The sequence below is a fragment of the Ctenopharyngodon idella genome, chromosome 23, assembly GCF_019924925.1.
Source record: "Ctenopharyngodon idella isolate HZGC_01 chromosome 23, HZGC01, whole genome shotgun sequence".
Lineage (NCBI taxonomy): Eukaryota > Metazoa > Chordata > Actinopteri > Cypriniformes > Xenocyprididae > Ctenopharyngodon > Ctenopharyngodon idella.
The window spans coordinates 3,982,953-4,000,982 of record NC_067242.1 but is presented as its reverse complement, the minus strand read 5'-3'; the positions used below and the strand labels follow the sequence as shown (position 1 = coordinate 4,000,982).

General features: G+C 38.7%; 1 protein-coding gene and 1 long non-coding RNA gene across 2 annotated transcripts in view; both read right to left on the bottom strand.

Annotated features, from left to right (window-relative positions):
* Positions 1–18,030, bottom strand: part of LOC127506174 (CUB and zona pellucida-like domain-containing protein 1) — a 116,787-nt gene that overhangs the window by 74,545 nt on the left and 24,212 nt on the right. The gene's annotated exons all lie outside the window — the stretch shown is intronic.
* LOC127506176 (uncharacterized) lies at positions 7,255–14,951 on the bottom strand. Its single transcript, XR_007927930.1, has 3 exons — positions 14,853–14,951; positions 14,652–14,699; positions 7,255–11,502 (listed from the first exon to the last, which is right to left on the bottom strand). It is a non-coding gene; the product is annotated as an uncharacterized LOC127506176 (long non-coding RNA).

Sequence of the window (18,030 nt, the reverse complement as noted above, 5' to 3'; positions counted from 1 at the left end):
CTCCAGACCCTTTCATGTCTGTCACATGTGCTCAGGGCGAACCTCCTCTCATCTGTGAAAAGCACAGGGCACCAGTAGCGGACCTGTGAATTCTGGTGTTTAATGGCAAATGCCAATCGAGCACCATGGTGCCGGGAAGTGAGCACAGGGCCCATTAGAGGACGTTGGGCCCTCAGGCCACCCTCATGGAAGTCTGTTTCTGATTGTTCGGTCAGAGACATTCACACCAGTGGCCTGCTGGAGTTCATTTTGTAGGGCTCTGGCAGTGCTCATCCTGTTCCTCCTTGCACAACGGAGCACATAGCCTCTCCACATCATGTCAATTTTTTTCTAAATCTCCAAGCCGGTCACATGATCGGCTGCTATCATTCTAATTGGAGGATCTCAAAAAATTGCCCACGACCGATCTAAAATATCCAGATAGAAATTTGTTGCTCATTCTCAATGGGAAAGTGCCCAAGCAACATTGCTCAGCAACACTGCTCAAAAAGTTGCCCTGTGTATCATCACCTTTAGTCCACGTCTGTTTTTGGTTTTTGGTTCATATCTTTTATTTTGAAGTTTATTCATAGTCACGTTTCCTGTTTGTCATGTGCTTCCTTAGTCATGTGTCTTGTTCTCTGATTGGTTCATTGTCTTGATTGTGCACAGGTGTCCCTTGTCTGCTCTTTAGTCTTGTATATTTATAGCCCTCATGTTTCATGGTTCTTTGTCTTGCTTTGTTTGTGTAACCCATTGTGGTGAGTTGTTTGTTCATGTCATGTTCATGCATCATGTCAGCTTTAGCTTTGCCGAGTCTTTTGTTCATTTTGCGTTTGGTTTATGGATTGTTCATGTATTTTGTTTAAACTTAAAACTGCACTTCTGCACTTCTAACTGCAAACTCGCCTCAGTGGACTATTCATTACAGAATGTTTCTCATTTACCCAAGAACACAGTGTATAGGTTTATGCATTATTATAGTGTCAAATGAAGTCCTAAATCTATTGAAGTTCAGATCATTGTCTCGTCAGTGTTCGAGTGTGCTATTATGTTTCTGTAAGTGATCTCCTGTGTTTCCTTGGTGGAATCTTCAATAAAGGACTATTTTGAGAATCTCCTTCATTGTGCTCTTAGTTATTAGCCACGTACCATGACAGAAGACAGGACCTAGAAAAGACAATGGAACGGGCTGAGCTGCAGAGATCTGCTGAAGATCATCTTCTCTTCTCCCTCCAACAGAGCAGTAGGCCTCTGGAACAATATGTTCAGGAGTTTTTGCAGTATTACAATCTGGTGAGCTGGAACACTCATATGCTCAAGGCCTGTTTTCGGGAGGGACTGGATGATGAACTGTACCAGTTTCTTTCTCCTGGTAAAAGCAGCTCTTCTTTGATTGAACATATTAATTCTGTCCTCTGGCTGAATGGTTCTGATTTTGTTATTGAGGAAATGAATGAGGACATTCCCAGCTGTCATCCAGTTCCATCCCAAAAACTTTTGGGTACTCCAGCAAACCCCAAACCTGCGTCCAAGCCCTCCACCAACCTTAACATCAGGGCTTCTGCTCCCAAGTCCATTTCAGAACCTCGTCCCAAGATGCCCGCCACTCCTGCGCCTCACCCCAAGATGGCCGCCACTCCTGAGCCTCTTCCCAAGATGGCCTCCACTCCTGAGCCTCTTCCCAAGATGGCCGCCACTCCTGAGCCTCTTCCCAAGATGGCCACCACTCCTGAGCCTCATCCCAAGATGGCCGCCACTCCTGAGACTCTTCCCAAGATGGCCACCACTCCTGAGCCTCTTCCCAAGATGGCCGCCACTCTAGGGTCTTGTTCCAAGATGGCCGCCACGCCTGAGCCCTCAGCCGTTATGGCCACCAAACTTGTGCCCTTAGGCATTTTGGTGGAGTATGAGGGGATGTCCTGGAGCCCAGAGATGGTTCCGCCCTGGCTCCCTGAACTGCCGGCTCTGCTTTGGTCCCCTGAACTACCGGTACCATACTGGAGACAACCTGTCCTCATCACCCTGGTCACCTGTCAGGGCTCCAGGATGCCCACCCTCCCTCCCCGGTTGGACTATTTTGCGCGAGGTCACGCCTTCTGGGAGGGGGGAGCAATGTCAGGGTTTTGTACTGGTTTGTCTTTGTTTTCATTGCGGTTACCTTCTGTTTGATCATCCTCAGTTGACCCAGTTTTCCCATGTGTCTCTTTTTCATCTCATTCACCTGGCCCTTGTTAATTAACTCGTTAGTTCCCTCATTTAGTCCTAGTATAAGTACTCCCTGTTTTGTTTAGTTCATTGTCCTGTCTCGTCAGTGTTCAAGTGTGCTATTATGTTTCTTTAAGTGATCGCCTGTGCGTTTCCTTGGTGGAATCTTCAATACAGGACTATTTTGAGAATCTTCTTCATCGTGCTCTTAGTTATTTGCCACATACCATGACATTTAGCTTGTTTACTCATGTAATATTACCTTGGGTTTGCTAGGTGTGTCACAGGGGTTGGGGAATGTAATGAGGATGTTAGAGTACTTTTGTGACAGTATACTATTACTCTCAATTAAGTAGTCATTTAGCTGATACTTTCATCCAAACTTAATGTAATTGTTACATGTGAGTAAAAGACGAGACAATGTGAAGTTTGAAACCTAAACACAAACAACGGTGGAACACAAACACTGAAGATAAAATGTTAAATGACAACAAAATTTACCACAGACTTTCAAACAAACTCAGGTAAGAAACTGTAAGATATTTAAGATAAAACTCAGATTAAGAGCTGTCAAGACCTGTAACCATATCAGTGCATCACTGAATCTTCTACTGTTACTGAAGTATAAAACCTCACAGAGGGATAAATGACTGTCCTTACAGTAGCTTTGTGACAGGAGTGGCTTTCTTTTACAAAAGAAGAAACTCATATTGTAATTTAGAGCAGCAGCTCATGTTTCTATTATTCTGTCTTAACAGCTCTTGGGATATTGATATGATAATTGAGTTTAACCCCATAGCAGATATATACAGGTGGAGCTGGGGAAGGAGGAGGGTTCTGAAAGCCCGCTGCAGACGGCTAACAGCAAACAATGCCAAATATTTGAATGTTTGAGCAGCAAGCTCATTGGCCACCGATGCAACAGCAACCAATCAGCTGTGCTGTCTATAATGATGTGATCGCTTCCAAATGAGTTAAAGACCCATCAGCCAGCATCGTCAGAGCTTCAAGCCAGAACTAAGGTAATTCTGTCTTGACAGCTTTCGGGATATTGGTATGATAATTGAGTTTAACATGGTAATGGATATGGCAATGTTAAATGTATTTGGTCTTGGTAGAATAGATCTGCTACACTGCTGCTGCTGCTGCTGCAGAGCAAGTAATGAGACTTGCTATTGCCAATACATTCACAGACATTGCTGTGAGCATGTGAGACATGCTGCTGCTGCACATTTAACATACACAATTTAATCCTGTAGCAGATCTATACAGGTGGAGCTGGGGAAGGAGGAAGGTTCTAAAGGCGCGCTGCAGACCACTAACAGCTAACAATGCCAAATATTTGAATGTTTGAGCAGCAAGCTCATTGGCCGCTGATGCAACAGCAACCAATTGGCTATGCTGTGTAGATAATGATGCAATCGCTTCCAAATGAGTTAAAGACCCATCAACCTGCATCGTCAGAGCTTCAAGCCAGGACTAGGTAATTCTGTCTTGACAGCTTTCGGGATATTGGTATGATAATTGAGTTTAGCATGGTAATGGATATGGCAATGTTAAATGTATTTCGTCTTGGTGGAATAGATCTGCTATACTGCTGCTGCAGAGCAAGTACTGAGACTTGCTACTGCCAAAAAAAAAAATCACAGACATTGCTGTGAGCATGTGAGAAACTAGAGTAACTGGCTAAACAAGTAGAAAGAGGAAAAAACATTTACAGGAACATCACAGCAAACAGCTTAGCTTTCTTTTGTGAATGGTTCAGAAGACAGGCTGCATGTTCATGACTATGGAAGTTAGACACTGGCTGTCATGTTTGTAATTAGCAAGCAGGGGGAACAAATTAATTAAAATAAAATAAATTAATATGAAATAAAAAATAGAGCATGATGGGACCTGCAGAGTGTATAACTATGGCATGGCCAGAGGGATGGAGATAATGGTGGACTGTTAAGGGTCAAGGTGGAGCTGGGGGATAGGGAGGCCTGTGATGGAGCCAGCGGTGGAGCTGGAGGGATGGAAAACCCTGGTTGAGCCAAAGGGGTTGTGGGCCTGGGTGCAGCCAAAGGCCCAGAAGTCTTTGGTAGGAGCCATGGGAATGACAGACCAAGCCAGAGCCAGAGTAATGAGGGAGCACAGTGGAGCAGCAGAATTGGAGGGCCAGGGAGGAGTCATGGGCTTGGAGGGCCAAGGTGGATCCGGAGGGTCAGAACTTTTAGGCTTATACTGTGAAAACCACAGTGGAAGTGGCTGGCCAGGAGAGTGTGGTCATGTCAATGGAGCAGAAGGACTGGGGGGAGCTGGCAGGGCAAGAGGCTGAGGAGGAGTTATGGCCTGGGGACCAGTGGAGGAGAAAGGATGAGGTAACTGGATGGAACCAGAGAAGCATCCGTGCTGGACAGGACCAATGGAAGAGGAAGGTCTAGGGCCATGGATGGAACCAGGGAATCTAGGCAGCCGGATGGGACCAGTGGAGCAGGAAGAAGTTTGACGGTGGATACAAGAGTCGGGACTGGCTTTGTGGCAGTCAGGTCAATCAACCACTACTTGATGGACTGAGCTTTGGATGCTGGCTCCAGGACGAACCATGACTCAGGCCATGACCAGAGATGATTGCCAATGTTCTTCAAAGTATCTTCTCAAAATAAGTGCTTTACAGTCAAGTGTGCATTTCCATGTGACAAAAAAAATGCAATATTAATTTTGTTAACAGCATGTAGTATATTCAGTAATATCTGTATATTATTATTTTATGTCTGTCCTATTATTTGTTTAAAATTAAGGCTCCAGCACCAGCACAACATTCCCAGGGGAATTCATGGGCCAGATCGACTGGTTTTGACCAGGGCTGAATTTTAGCCCCAGTCCATCTCGGACTTCATTTAATAGATGCACGAACACAGGTGACACAAACACACTAGAAAGTTTGCCCTTGTCTACTGTCTGTGCTGTTTCTCTCCAGAAGTTATGAACAATAAACCCCCCCCCCCCCCCCCCCCCCCCACACACACACACACACACACAAGCACTCGTCAACACATCTGTCTATTATTGTTGCGTCTCCAATCTCCATTTTTTTTTTTTTTTTTTTTTCAAGGTATAAAATAACAGACCCACATCACCCTTGTGATTAAGTAAATCTAATATCTGTTTGAAACTGTAATTTTATACAATCCTTCCTCATCTCTGTGAAAGAATCTTAGCTCATTCCTGGCAGAACTGCTTTAACTCTCACAGACTGGTTGGTCAAGTATGACCTGCTTTTCAAGTCATGCCACATTGCTGTTTTTGACACTAAGGTAAACATTCTGTTGAATATAAGTAATATTGCAACTACATGTCAACTAGCTCTATGGTCGATAATTTTGTTTTAAGTCACCGGCGATTGGCAGGTGTGGCAAAAAGTTAGTTTTAGGCCCTGCATGTAACATATATGACAATATGTACCTGCTTTAGTTCAAAATGCAATTTAAGCTAAGCAAGGTTTGGCTTGATTTGTTTCCCTTACAATCCATGTGGGAATATGTGCACTGAAGACACTAAACTGTCTTTGGGTGTGAATGTGTCTATTTAACACATTGGATAGTTGGATGGAATATGCAATTTAAACTCAACAGGCCTTTATACATCCTATCCCAATATGTCCCTATTATTAGGCTTTTGATATTGCCTGATACAATATGTAAAATTTAACATTTTATAAATAAAGCACCTGGTTTATGTTCTTTACTGTTTTCTTTTGCACTTTGATTGAATAAATCATGCAGGTATGCAAAAATACCCAATATGGCAGATAGAGCTGATTAAAGTTAAAAAATATTTTCTTATTTCTGAAAAGTACATAGTCATCTAATGAAAAATGTACTTTCACTTAGTGTGTGCTTGTTTTTACTGAGCTTATTTGAGTTTTGCGTTGCTATCTTAGCAATCTAATGCCACCGAAATTTAATTATTTTGCAAGACGTCACCTGTCAATTATTGTCTTATCAGCCATCATGGGAAGTGTGTGTAACAGGGATGCAATGAGGATGTTACTACTTAATGACTAAAGAATGTTGTGGCATTAATTAATACACCAGGAAGATTTCCTGTTCTCATAAGTGTTTCAAAATTAATGCTAGATTGTTCTCTGTCAGTTCATCGTGTGATTTATCATCATATTAGAGGACTGGAGCAATCTGAAAGATCATATTAAGGATTGGGTTATTGAAAATCACACACACACATTTTGTTCCACACACTAGTAAATAGAAAGAAATGAAATAGATTTCAGAGAAACAGTAGGAATTAGTAGGAAGTAAAACAGTAAGAAGAAAATGTGTACAGCATGTGTGTAGTACATTATTATATATCATGTATCATCACATGAGAAGAGAAGAGACTGATGATATATGATTGACAATGTATTTTTCAGAAGGAAGTTTCACCATACCATCTTTTTTTGGCATGTCAAGATATTAAATACTTCTTTTGTGTGTCTTGTGACATATATTGTGTTGTTCCCGGAAAATCCAAATAGAACCACTTTTACTTCATTCTTTTAGCATTTTTGCCTTTTTTTTCAGCAGCTGAAATAAATGTCCTATGATTGTGTTTTTGTGCTATTCTAAGGAATTTGCTAAATTGTGACCTCCTTTGTCAACATATAATAATATATTCTTTGCACACAACTATCTTAGGCATAACAGATTTTATTTTATGTTATTGTGCCATTCAAATGTTTTATGATGCGTCTATTCAGCCTGACAGTGTTTCCAACATCATGCAGCCCTAATTTGAACGTTGGATGTTATTATTGGAAGAGTAATGTGAAAATGGAATTTGAAAGACTGATGAGTGATATAAAAAATATTAAATATGAAAAAAAGTTTGAAAATGCTTTACGTTTGTTTCAATATGATCCGTGAGTGTATATACAGCAGTTGTGTTTAAATGTTTGAAAGATGTTTTACTTGTTGGAAAGTGATATGTGTCTAACCTGTGCCATGTGGTGTACATTGTACATAGTACATAGTACATAGACTTCAAAGTATTGACTGATCACATGGTGATGATTAGCATGTGTGTATTTTATTTATGCAGATGAGTGAAACTCTACAATTTAGTGAATTTCAAACGGTTTATTTGAATGATTGAGTAATACTAATGACTGTTTTTGGCTTTGTTTTTGCAAGGCTGTTTTATTATTATTATTATTAATATTATTATTATTATTATTATTATTATTATTATTCCTCTTTTCTCTTTGATATGCTGAATGATTGATGCTGTGATCCTGAATCCTGTCCGCGCTGCAAATTCTTATTCTTGGTTTGGTCTGGCGAGCCATCCCATCATTTCGTGCCTGGAAACAGAGCAAAACAAGAGTGAATTTGCCAATCTGGTAGGACAGAACTATTTTCACTTTGAACCTTTTCCAATTTTTGCTTTCCTGGATTTTCCTGGATCAAACATTAAGTTTTTCCTCATGGACTAGATTTTTTTAATTTATTTGATAAACATTACTTTCCATTAACTTTTTGAACTTGATATTGAGACTCTAAACTTGAAACTGAAACACTGAACTTGGTATTGAGAAACTGATATTGAATTTGAGAAACCAAATTTGAAATTGAGACACTGATTTTGAAACTGAGTATCTAAATATTGAAATTGGGAATTGAGGTTTAATTCCAGAAACTGATTTTGTAATTTGGAATCTGATTCCGACTATTGAATAGATTTTGAATTCTGATACTTTTGTTGTTTTAGGGTTTACTGTTTGAATTATTGTTGGTATTGTTGTTTTGGTTTTGTTTCATTTTCTTCACTGCAATTTCAAGAGGGTTACAATTTATTCCAAGACAAATAATCCTAACAACATACTTACATTTTCTATTGATTGACTGCAATCACCTATTAGTTGTTGTATCAGGTAGACTACCAGACGAATTATAAATTCCCAACAAAAAAATGGCACTGACCAACAAGTGATCTATCTTCATACTGAGTTGTCAAGGTACACTATATATATCTATAGATGAACCCTCAAAAACTCACTAGGTATACACCATCTATACTACCATACAGACTAATATACAATTGGCTTACACTTTTTAAAAAGAGATAATGAGAGATAAACAGTTCAAACATTGAAATGTATGTATTTCCAATGCTCAAGTATATCAAAAGTATCAGAAACACAAATACACACAAAAATGAACTACAACAACAGATAAGTAACAACAGATTACAATGTTCACTCACAGATAGCATAAGAAAAAAACAGTAAGAGTAAACAGAAAGTAATTGGCACTAGTAAACCTGTAGGTGGCGCAGTAGCTTACTGCTCTCTGCCATCTTGTCAATGATGTCATCTTTATCAAGTTCCATAAGAATCTTGTTCTCTGTTTCCATCAGACGGAATGTGCCAGAGCTCATATTTATTCAATGAAATCATAGCCTTTTGCAGTTTTGAAGGGAGTTCTTGCCCCGAACAGAGCCATACCCCCTGTCAGAAACACACTATCTTTCAAAAGTTTGGTTTCAGTATGATTGCTTATATATATTGTATTTTATAATGTAATTTATTCCTGTGATCAAAGCTGAATTTTCAGCATCATTACTCCAGTCTTCAGTGTCACATGATCCTTCAGAAATCATTCTAACATGCTGATTTGCTGCTTAAGAAACATGCATTATTAAGATTTTCAGGATTCTTTGACGAATAGAAAGAACAGCATTTATTTGAAATTTAAATCTATTATAAATGTCTTTACTGTCATGTTTGATCCATTTAATGCACACTTGCCATATAAAAGTATTAATTAAAAAAAAAAAAAAAATCTTAGAAAACCTGTACTTTTGAACTGTATATATACACAGTTTGTAAAACGATAATTATGGTCTGAGCGATATATAAAAGAATACAATTTAAAAGGTCTTTTAAAATGGCTAAATGTCACAGATAAAGCAAACTGACTATTTTCCACAAAGAAAGTGTAATCCTGCCATCTTGTGATCCTATGACAATGTCACAGTTTAAAAGGATGTTATTTATGGATTTAGGAAAAGGAAAAAAAAAAACTATCCCTAAGTATCAAAAACATTAGAAATATCTGCTTACCCTCCTCAGTGATTGGGGAAATCCTATGGAAGCCCGTTTTTTCTCACAGTTGCGAGTTATAAAGTCACCATTCTGAGATATATACTCGCAATTGCGTGATATATAAACTGCAGTTTATATATCGCAGTTCACACACAATTCACACAATGTGCAGTTTCACACAATTGCGAGTTTATATCTCAGAATTCTGACTTTATAACTCGCAATTGTGAGAAAAAAAAGTCAGAATACAAAGTCGTAATTACTGTTTTTATTTTTTTATTTAGTGGCGGAAACGGCTTCCATAGAAATCGACTGGTAGATCATGCTGCAAGAAATGCAAGTTTTGATTCCCCGTGAACGAATATACTGATGCACAGTGGCGTGCAGAGGGAGTGGCGTGCACGATTTCTAACTATCAGTAGGATTACTGATACAACAAGAAATATGTCAGCACTGTCTATCAATGATTATAAACACTGAGCGTCTTCACAGAATATACTTTGCTTTAGCAATATTTCCTTTGGGTTGGTTCATAATTAGTGCTGCTATGTTGCGGTAATCTGTTATTTATATGGTTACACTTTATTTTACGGTGTCCCTGTTACTATAAAATTAGACACTTGAGTACTGAGTAATAATATTTAACTACATATACTTACTATGGCCACGACAAAACTAAGTGAACTGAACATGTCCCTTCCCAGTCACCGTAAATTTTAATCTAAAAAAAAAATATACAGACATAGTGCAAAGGTAAAAGTATATGATATTGTTTTACAAAAAAATTCCAATCCTCCATCCTTCTTTTGCACTTTGCTCTCTTGTTTTCAGGTTAGTCCTCTGAGATAAGGCAAATTTTATGTCATAAGTTGACATTATTGTTGATACTGTTTCCCAGAATGAAAGGTGGAGCTCAGGTTAGTAGGATGTGTCACATGATTTAGTCCTATTAAAGGCAGGGTAAGTCATTTGTTCCAGAATTTTTTTTTATTTTATTTTTTTTTATTTTTTTTGAAAAATCCTGTTCAGGATGTAAAGAAACTGGTTGAAAGTTTCTTTACATCCTGATAGAAATCACTAAGTTAAGTGGTCTAAATATGTATGTATATATACACTGATCAGGCATAACATTATGAGCACTAACAGGTGAAGTGAATAACACTGATTATCTCTTCATCACGGCACCTGTTAGTGGGTGGGATATATTAGGCTGCAAGTGAACATTTTGTCATCAAAGTTGATGTGTTAGAAGCAGGAAAAATGGGCAAGCATAAGGATTTGATCAAATTTGACAAGGGCCAAATTGTGATGGCTAGACAACTGGGTCAGAGCATCTCCAAAACTGCAGCTCTTGTGGGGTGTTCCCAGTCTGCAGTGGTCAGTATCTATCAAAAGTGGTCCAAGGAAGGAACAGTGGTGAACCGGCAACAGGATCACTGATGCATGTGGGGAGCAAAGGCTGGCCCGTGTGTGCGTTGCTTACCTGGGGAACACATGGCACCAGGATGCACTATGGGAAGAAGGCAAGCCGGCAGAGGCAGTGTGATGCTTTGGGCAATGTTCTGCTGGGAAACCTTGGGTCCTGCCATCCATGTGGATGTTACTTTGACATGTACCACATGCCTAAGCATTGTTGCAGACCATGTACACCCTTTCATGGAAACGGTATTCCCTGGTGGCTGTGGCCTCTTTCAGCAGAATAATGCACCCTGCCACAAAGCAAAAATGGTTCAGGAATGGTTTGAGGAGCACAACAACGAGTTTGAGGTGTTGACTTGGCCTTCAAATTCCCCAGATCTCAATTCAATCGAGCATCTGTGGGATGTGCTGGACAAATAAATCCGATCCATGGAGGCTCCACCTTGCAACTTACAAGTTGGGATCTGCTTGGGATCTTAAAGGATCTGCTGCTAACATCTTGGTATCAGATACTACAGCACACCTTCAGGGGTCTAGTTGAGTCCATGCCTCGATGATCTGTGGAAGGCGTAGGATAATACAATGTTCGTCAAATCATTGTATTCCCTCCGAATGATGCCCACTCCACTCAATCTCCCAGTAACAGCGTCCACACACACTCTCTCTACACAACACCTGACACCCTTCAAATCTGTCTGGATGATCAGGATATGGCTGGACTCTGTTAGTGAGAGTAATCACTCTGTTCTCCTCAGTCTGACGCAGGTATTTATGTGCTGTGTTCAGATCCAGAGTGAGCTGATGGTAATCTGATCAAGATAAAACACATCAGAATCAGGAATTATTGATCTGACTGATATCCCCCTCCCCTCCTCAAATAAAAATGTCTTCTAATTGTCTTCCCTGATTATTAATGTTGGTTATTATTCTGTTTATTATAATTAAGCCTATTATTATATTTACACCATTCAAATGGTAGGTGTCACAGTGAGGCCCTGTGACTAGAGACTTGTATTATAAAAAGGACTCTTACTTTGACAAGGGACTGTGAAAACACATGCATGCATACACTTCCTTTTGTAACATCATACACACTATCTGTTTTGTGCATATTGAACATCAGTTAACACAGATGTTTGTATTACTGATTGTGTGTTGTGTTTTTCCCGTCCTCATCATGACATTTCTTCATCTGTTTAATGTTTAATGGTTTATAAGTTTTTCTATGTTGATTTATGTGTTGTGTTATGTTAAGAAGTAAAACAAGACTGGTAATCATGTTAAATATTTATTGTTTTTATATAACCACTTACATATTATGAATAGTCATACTTACGTACTGGAATATTTTCCCATCCCAATCAGACAAAACCCGGCCACAGTAAATGTAGTGATGGCCGAATTCGAAACACTGCTTCATGAAGCTCCGAAGCTTTATGAATCTTTTGTTTCGAATCAGTGATTCGGAGCGTGTATCAAACTACCAAGGTCACGTGATTTCAGTAAACGAGGCTTCATTACGTCATCACTGTTTTGAAACGTTTCAAAACAATTCGAAATTTCAATGGTTCACCTGTAGAGGGTGATGATAAAGTGAACCCAGATTCATTGAGAACAATTGAACAAGTGTCTTTGGGCTTTACCCCAGGGCCGTGCACAGACCTTTTGAGGGGCATGTGCTGAAACTGAAAAAGGGCTGCTCTGCTGTGGAACTTCAGTTCGCTGCACTGAGGGGGCGGAGTTAAGAGGTTTGACTGACAGTTTGAGCGGATCCAAAAAGATTTTGTCACAAGCTCTTTTTAATACCTTTAATTGGCTAAATATATTTGTAAATCAGACAGACAGACGTAAAGGGTGACCAATAGCGTTGATTTATTGAAGAAAATAAATAAATAAAATAAAACACCTCCAAAAAAAGGGCACTTCGGAGTGTAAGGACAAAAAGAGCATGTGCTCTGCACAGGTTGAGCCCTACCTGTGCACGTGCCTGCTTTATCCTATGGTTTTACCTGATCTCTGATCAGTTATACATTTGTAGATGTTTTAATTAGACATTAGAATAATTAAAATGAATAATGGTAGTTTAATTTCTTATTTGCCTGTTTAGCTTGAGCGATGGAACAGAGAAACAAGCCCTGAAAATCGATAAAAGAACACATATTATATAGACACTCTATATTTAATCTTATTAGATGATTAGTTAATTGCATAGATTTTACTTTCAATAAAACTTTTGCAATACATTTGTAAAAGGTGTTTTTATGCATGTTTGGCCTGAGTTTTGTTGCATTTACACTGTTCTGACCACTAGGGGTCACCGTGGAGACGGGTGTCAGATTGTTTCGGAACCTCGACACATTACTGCACATTTGCTTCAACTGCTTCAGTGTTTCGCGAAGCCTCGATCTGCCCATCACTAAGTAAATGCCACCATTTTGAAGACCTCATTCCCACCAAAAGAAGGCACAGTTCATTGTTCTCTTGTGTGAGGGGGAGATTGTTGGTCTGTTTAATTCTTGGTTGAGCATTGTTTAATTAATTAATTTAATTAATTAAGTTTGTTTTGTTCTAAATGTTTATGTATTTCTGTATTATTATAACAGTTTACCTCTTTGTTACTGTTAAATCACATTTATCTGTTTTTTTTTTTTTTTTTTTTTTTTTTTTTTTTTAATTCTTTATTAATTTCTAAATGGTCTAAAGGGCTTGGTCTTTTTAAGATGGCCTCTCAGAGTTGTCTGGAAGCTTGTAGAGTGAGTTTGAGTGAAATTGCTGTCTTTTGGGTCAATTTATCCAAAAGTTTGTTTGTGTATAACTTTTTTTGTGTATAACAGTTTTTATTTTATTTTATTTTTTTGTATATATTTTTGGACTTTCACTGTAAATACTATTGGCGCACCATTGGAAAACCTTTATTTTTGCTCCGCTTGGAATAAACACTGAACTTTTGGCTTTATCATCACATCACGTCATTTTTACGCCTCCATCTGCCGGTACATTCAAAGCAGTGGTGCTGCTGCTGTTCAAAACATCTTTGGGGCCCTTCGTGTTGCAGTTGGCACACCACTGTCTTTGTTACAGTCGGATAAGAAACTGACACTTTAATTCAGCAAGGATCCATTAAATTGATTCACCAGTATGTGTAATAAAATCATTTACAAAGTTAAGGATTGTTGGCCTATTGTTGTTGATTTTCATTGGCGATCTTGAGCTTTCTGTTGCCCCAAAGGTTAAAGAGGCTTTTTACAAAATCCTGTTCAGGATAAATTCACTGTTGAATTTTACAGACGAGATTTCAGTTTGTTCTTCCTTTCCTGAAACTCTTGAAAACTCAAGAATTCATCTAAATCTTGGATGACTGTTTTTATTTGGCTTTCAGTGAAAAATAATCATATTTATCCCTTAGTTTTAGAAGATATCCTGTTTTTAAAGAATGTGTTGAATCCCTAGTTCAGTCCTGATTTACATCTTTGTTTACTTCACAAGTTCCATTCAAATCTTGCTTTTTTGAAAGTTAGTATGATATAGTTATGCTCTCTTTCCCGCTTTGTAAATGTTCAGTAAATAAATTAAAACCACAGTAAAGATATTTATAATGTTAACAAACATTTCTATTATAAATAATTTAAAATAACTCATTTCTATTTTTCATTTCATATTTCTATTTCAATCTTTCCATCCATCAAAAATTCTGGATAAAAAACGCCTCCACACATTCCACAATTTTATTTTACATTTTAAAATGTTTTTCATATAGATTTTCAAATAGAAAATGGTTCTGTAAAATCTTAGAGATATTTCAAAATGTAACTGTATTTACTGTAGATATCCTGTGCAAATCATCATTTACGTGATCAACTATAAAACTCTTCTGTCATGTTTTATTTCACCTTCTACAGGAAGAACATGAACACACTCAGTGAGTTTTTCTGCTTTTTTTTTTTTCTTAGTGACTTACATTGTAAGAAGTCGTACCTGGTCCTGGGAACAATGTTGGTGAAAGTGACTGTGGAAATCAACAGACATGAAGAGTGTGATTATCATGTCAAGAGAAAATGATCCCTACATCCGTTCTTATGACATTTCTAATATATTGTTCTACATGATATGAGATGATGGAGGATCATTTCTGAGAGCAGATGAATCTCCAGGACTTTACCTCTGTCAGAGATCTTCTTGAGCTCCTCTTTGCAGAAATCCTCCAGTTTGTCTCTCAGCTGACGGACAGATCCTCTCACACCATCAAAAGAGGAAAAAGGACTGAAGGGCTCATGATTTACGTCTGTAGATTCAGTAGGAGCTGAGAGAGACTGGAAACTCTACAAAAAACAGAAATCAAAGCTCATCACCTCCACACTTCAACCAATAACCTGCACTACTGTCAGATTTGTGTGGCTCTTGTTGATCTTTAGTAACGCTCCTCAATCCAGCACTTTCACATTTTCTTCATTCTTATATTCATTATATCATGTTAGAGTTATAAGTTTTAGCGTTTGCCACTTACACTATATGTGAACTTTCTAGGAAATCACTTGGATGATCAAACATCTGGCAACAACACAAATGTAACAGATCAAGTGCATCAATGGAGTCACATGACAGAGTTGAGTAGATTTGATCAGGAAAAGCAGTTCAAAGGCAACAAGTCGGTTGACGATTAGGACACTATCCCAAGGTCAGGTTTTGTGGTTTAAATGAGCTGAAGCATTGCTAATATACAGCCTCACTTCCTGTTTGAGGACTTCACTGTCAAATTCATTAATGTGTTATCGGCAAATAGTTATGAAAATTATTATAGGTTTTAGCCGGTTTCAAGATGATCTGAGTAAAGAGATGATGGGAAATCTAACTGGGAAAAACAGGCACCATCAAGTTGTTGTAAAAATAAGTTTAAATATTAGTGAAGTTTGGAAGCTCAATATATCTTTCAGAAAAATGTTTCCTAAGATATTTCTAGAGCTGAAATGCAGTTGTAAGCGCATCTCTTTCAAAAGAAGATGATCAGATGAGAGTTTCTCTTTGTTTCTCTGTGAGTCTCTTGCTCAAGTCCACTATGATCCTGTTCTTCTAGATATCTGATACCTGCAGGAAATGGACGTGATCCTGTGTGTGTGAAAGCTGCTCCAGCTCAGCGTTTCTCCTCCTTAGATCATTGATCTCCTTCTCCAGTCGCTTCAGTCGTCCTTCAGCTGGACTCACTGCAGTCTTTTCCTGATCTCTGATCCGCTGTGTCTCCTCCTTCTCTCAATGGAGCGGATGAGCTCAGTGAAGATCTTCTCGCTGTCCTCCACTGCTGGCTGTGTAGAGCGCTGTTAGGACACACATCACAATCACACAGTTGCTTCAGTGAGTCCTGACTGAAACTTTTCTATCTTCTCTTCTTCTGCAGACTCACCTTACGAGACTCCACAGCCTCTCTCACCTGCTTAAGATCTTTCTCTCTTTGCTGGATCCTCAGCTGGAATGAACTCTGAGTCTTCTTCAGCTAATGTTAAAGAACAAACCAATAACAGGAAACATCACATAAATCATCTAATAAACAGATATGAATCCAGTATCGGTGAAGTGATGAGATTGAGGGGTTAAAGATCTTACATTGTATTGGACCCTATTGACTTTCAATATACGGACACAAAGTTACAAATTCCCTCCAACAGGAGTTATTCTTTATATCAGTGTCACTGTTTTTGAACTCCCTAAAACGCCTCCACTGTAGCTGACCAATCAGAGCAGACTGTGATTTTAGAAAAGAGGGTTTCATAGAAATGGAAACTAAAACAGTATTCAGACAGAGGGTGAAAACAGACATTAAATGATGTAAATGTTTTCTAGTAGACCCCATAAACAAAATTATGAACCTGTAAAATGAGCATAATGGGTAGTTCATACCTGTTTTTTTGTCCTCTGTGCTGCAGCTGTCACAGTGTTGTGGTTTTTATGTTCATCCAAACACAGCACACATATACACTTCTGATCAGTGAGGCAGAAAACCTCAAGGAGTTTATCATGTTTTGAGCAGATCATCTCCTGCAGTCGTCCAGTGGCATCAGTCACTTTGTGTCTCTTTACTTTAAAGAAACTCTCATGTTGTTCAAGGTGATTCTGACAGTAAGAGTTCAGACACACCAGACAGGATTTGCTGGCTTTGTGTTTTCTTCCAGTACAGGCGTCACACTGCACATCTCCATGTCTAGCGTCCATCTCTAGCGTTTACGCTTCTTCAGTTTCTCCACCACTTCAGTCAGCACAGTGTTTTTAGCTAAAGTAGGTATTGGACTGAAGGTCTGTCTGCACTGAGGGCAGCTGTAGACTCTCTTCTGATCCCAGCAGCTTGTAATACAGCTCGTATAGTAACTGTGTCCACAGGGAATGGTCACTGGATCCTTCAGAAGATCCAGACACATTGGACACCTGAACGCATCCTGAGAAATTCTGGCTTCTGCCATTTTACTGCATGAATACAGAGACACAAACACACAACAGCTCAACTACACTTCAGTTTCTCTTTACCTGAAATCATGTGATTCATGTTTCCTGGTTCTGTGTTTGAGTGAGGTGTGCAAAATGGGTGTGTCTGTAAAGCAGTGTGATGAGGCATGATGGTAATAATGGTCAATGGTGTCAAAAAGTGAAATGGTGTTTTATTGACAGTCTTTTGTGGTCCAGTAGTCCCAACATTGTGCAAAAAAATATTTACAGGACCAGAAAAAAAAAACAATATAATACTCTCTCACACACACACACACACACACATATATATATATATATACACACAACCCGAATTCCAGAAATGTTGGGACGTTTTTTAAATTTGAATAAAATGAAAACTAAAAGACTTTCAAATCACATGAGTCAATATTTTATTCACAATAGAACATAGATAACATAACAAATGTTTAAACTGAGAAATTTTACAATTTTATCCACTAAATGAGCTCATTTCAAATTTGATGCCTGCTACAGGTCTCAAAAAAGTTGGCACGGGGACAACAAATGGCTGGGAGAACATCTAGCAACTTATTAAGCTATAAAAGGGATGTCTTACAGAGGCAGAGTCTCTCAGAAGTAAAGATGGGCAGAGGCTCTCCAATCTGTGAAAGAATGTATAAAAAGATTGTGGAATACTTTAAAAACAATGTTCCTCAATGTCAAATTGCAAATCTCATCATCTACAGTGCATAACATCATCAAAAGATTCAGAGAAACTGGAGAAATCTCTGTGCGTAAGGGACAAGGCCGAAGACCTTTATTGGATGCCCGTGGTCTTTGGGCCCTCAGAAGACACTGCATCACTCATTGGCATGATTGTGTCAATGACATTACTAAATGGGCCCAGG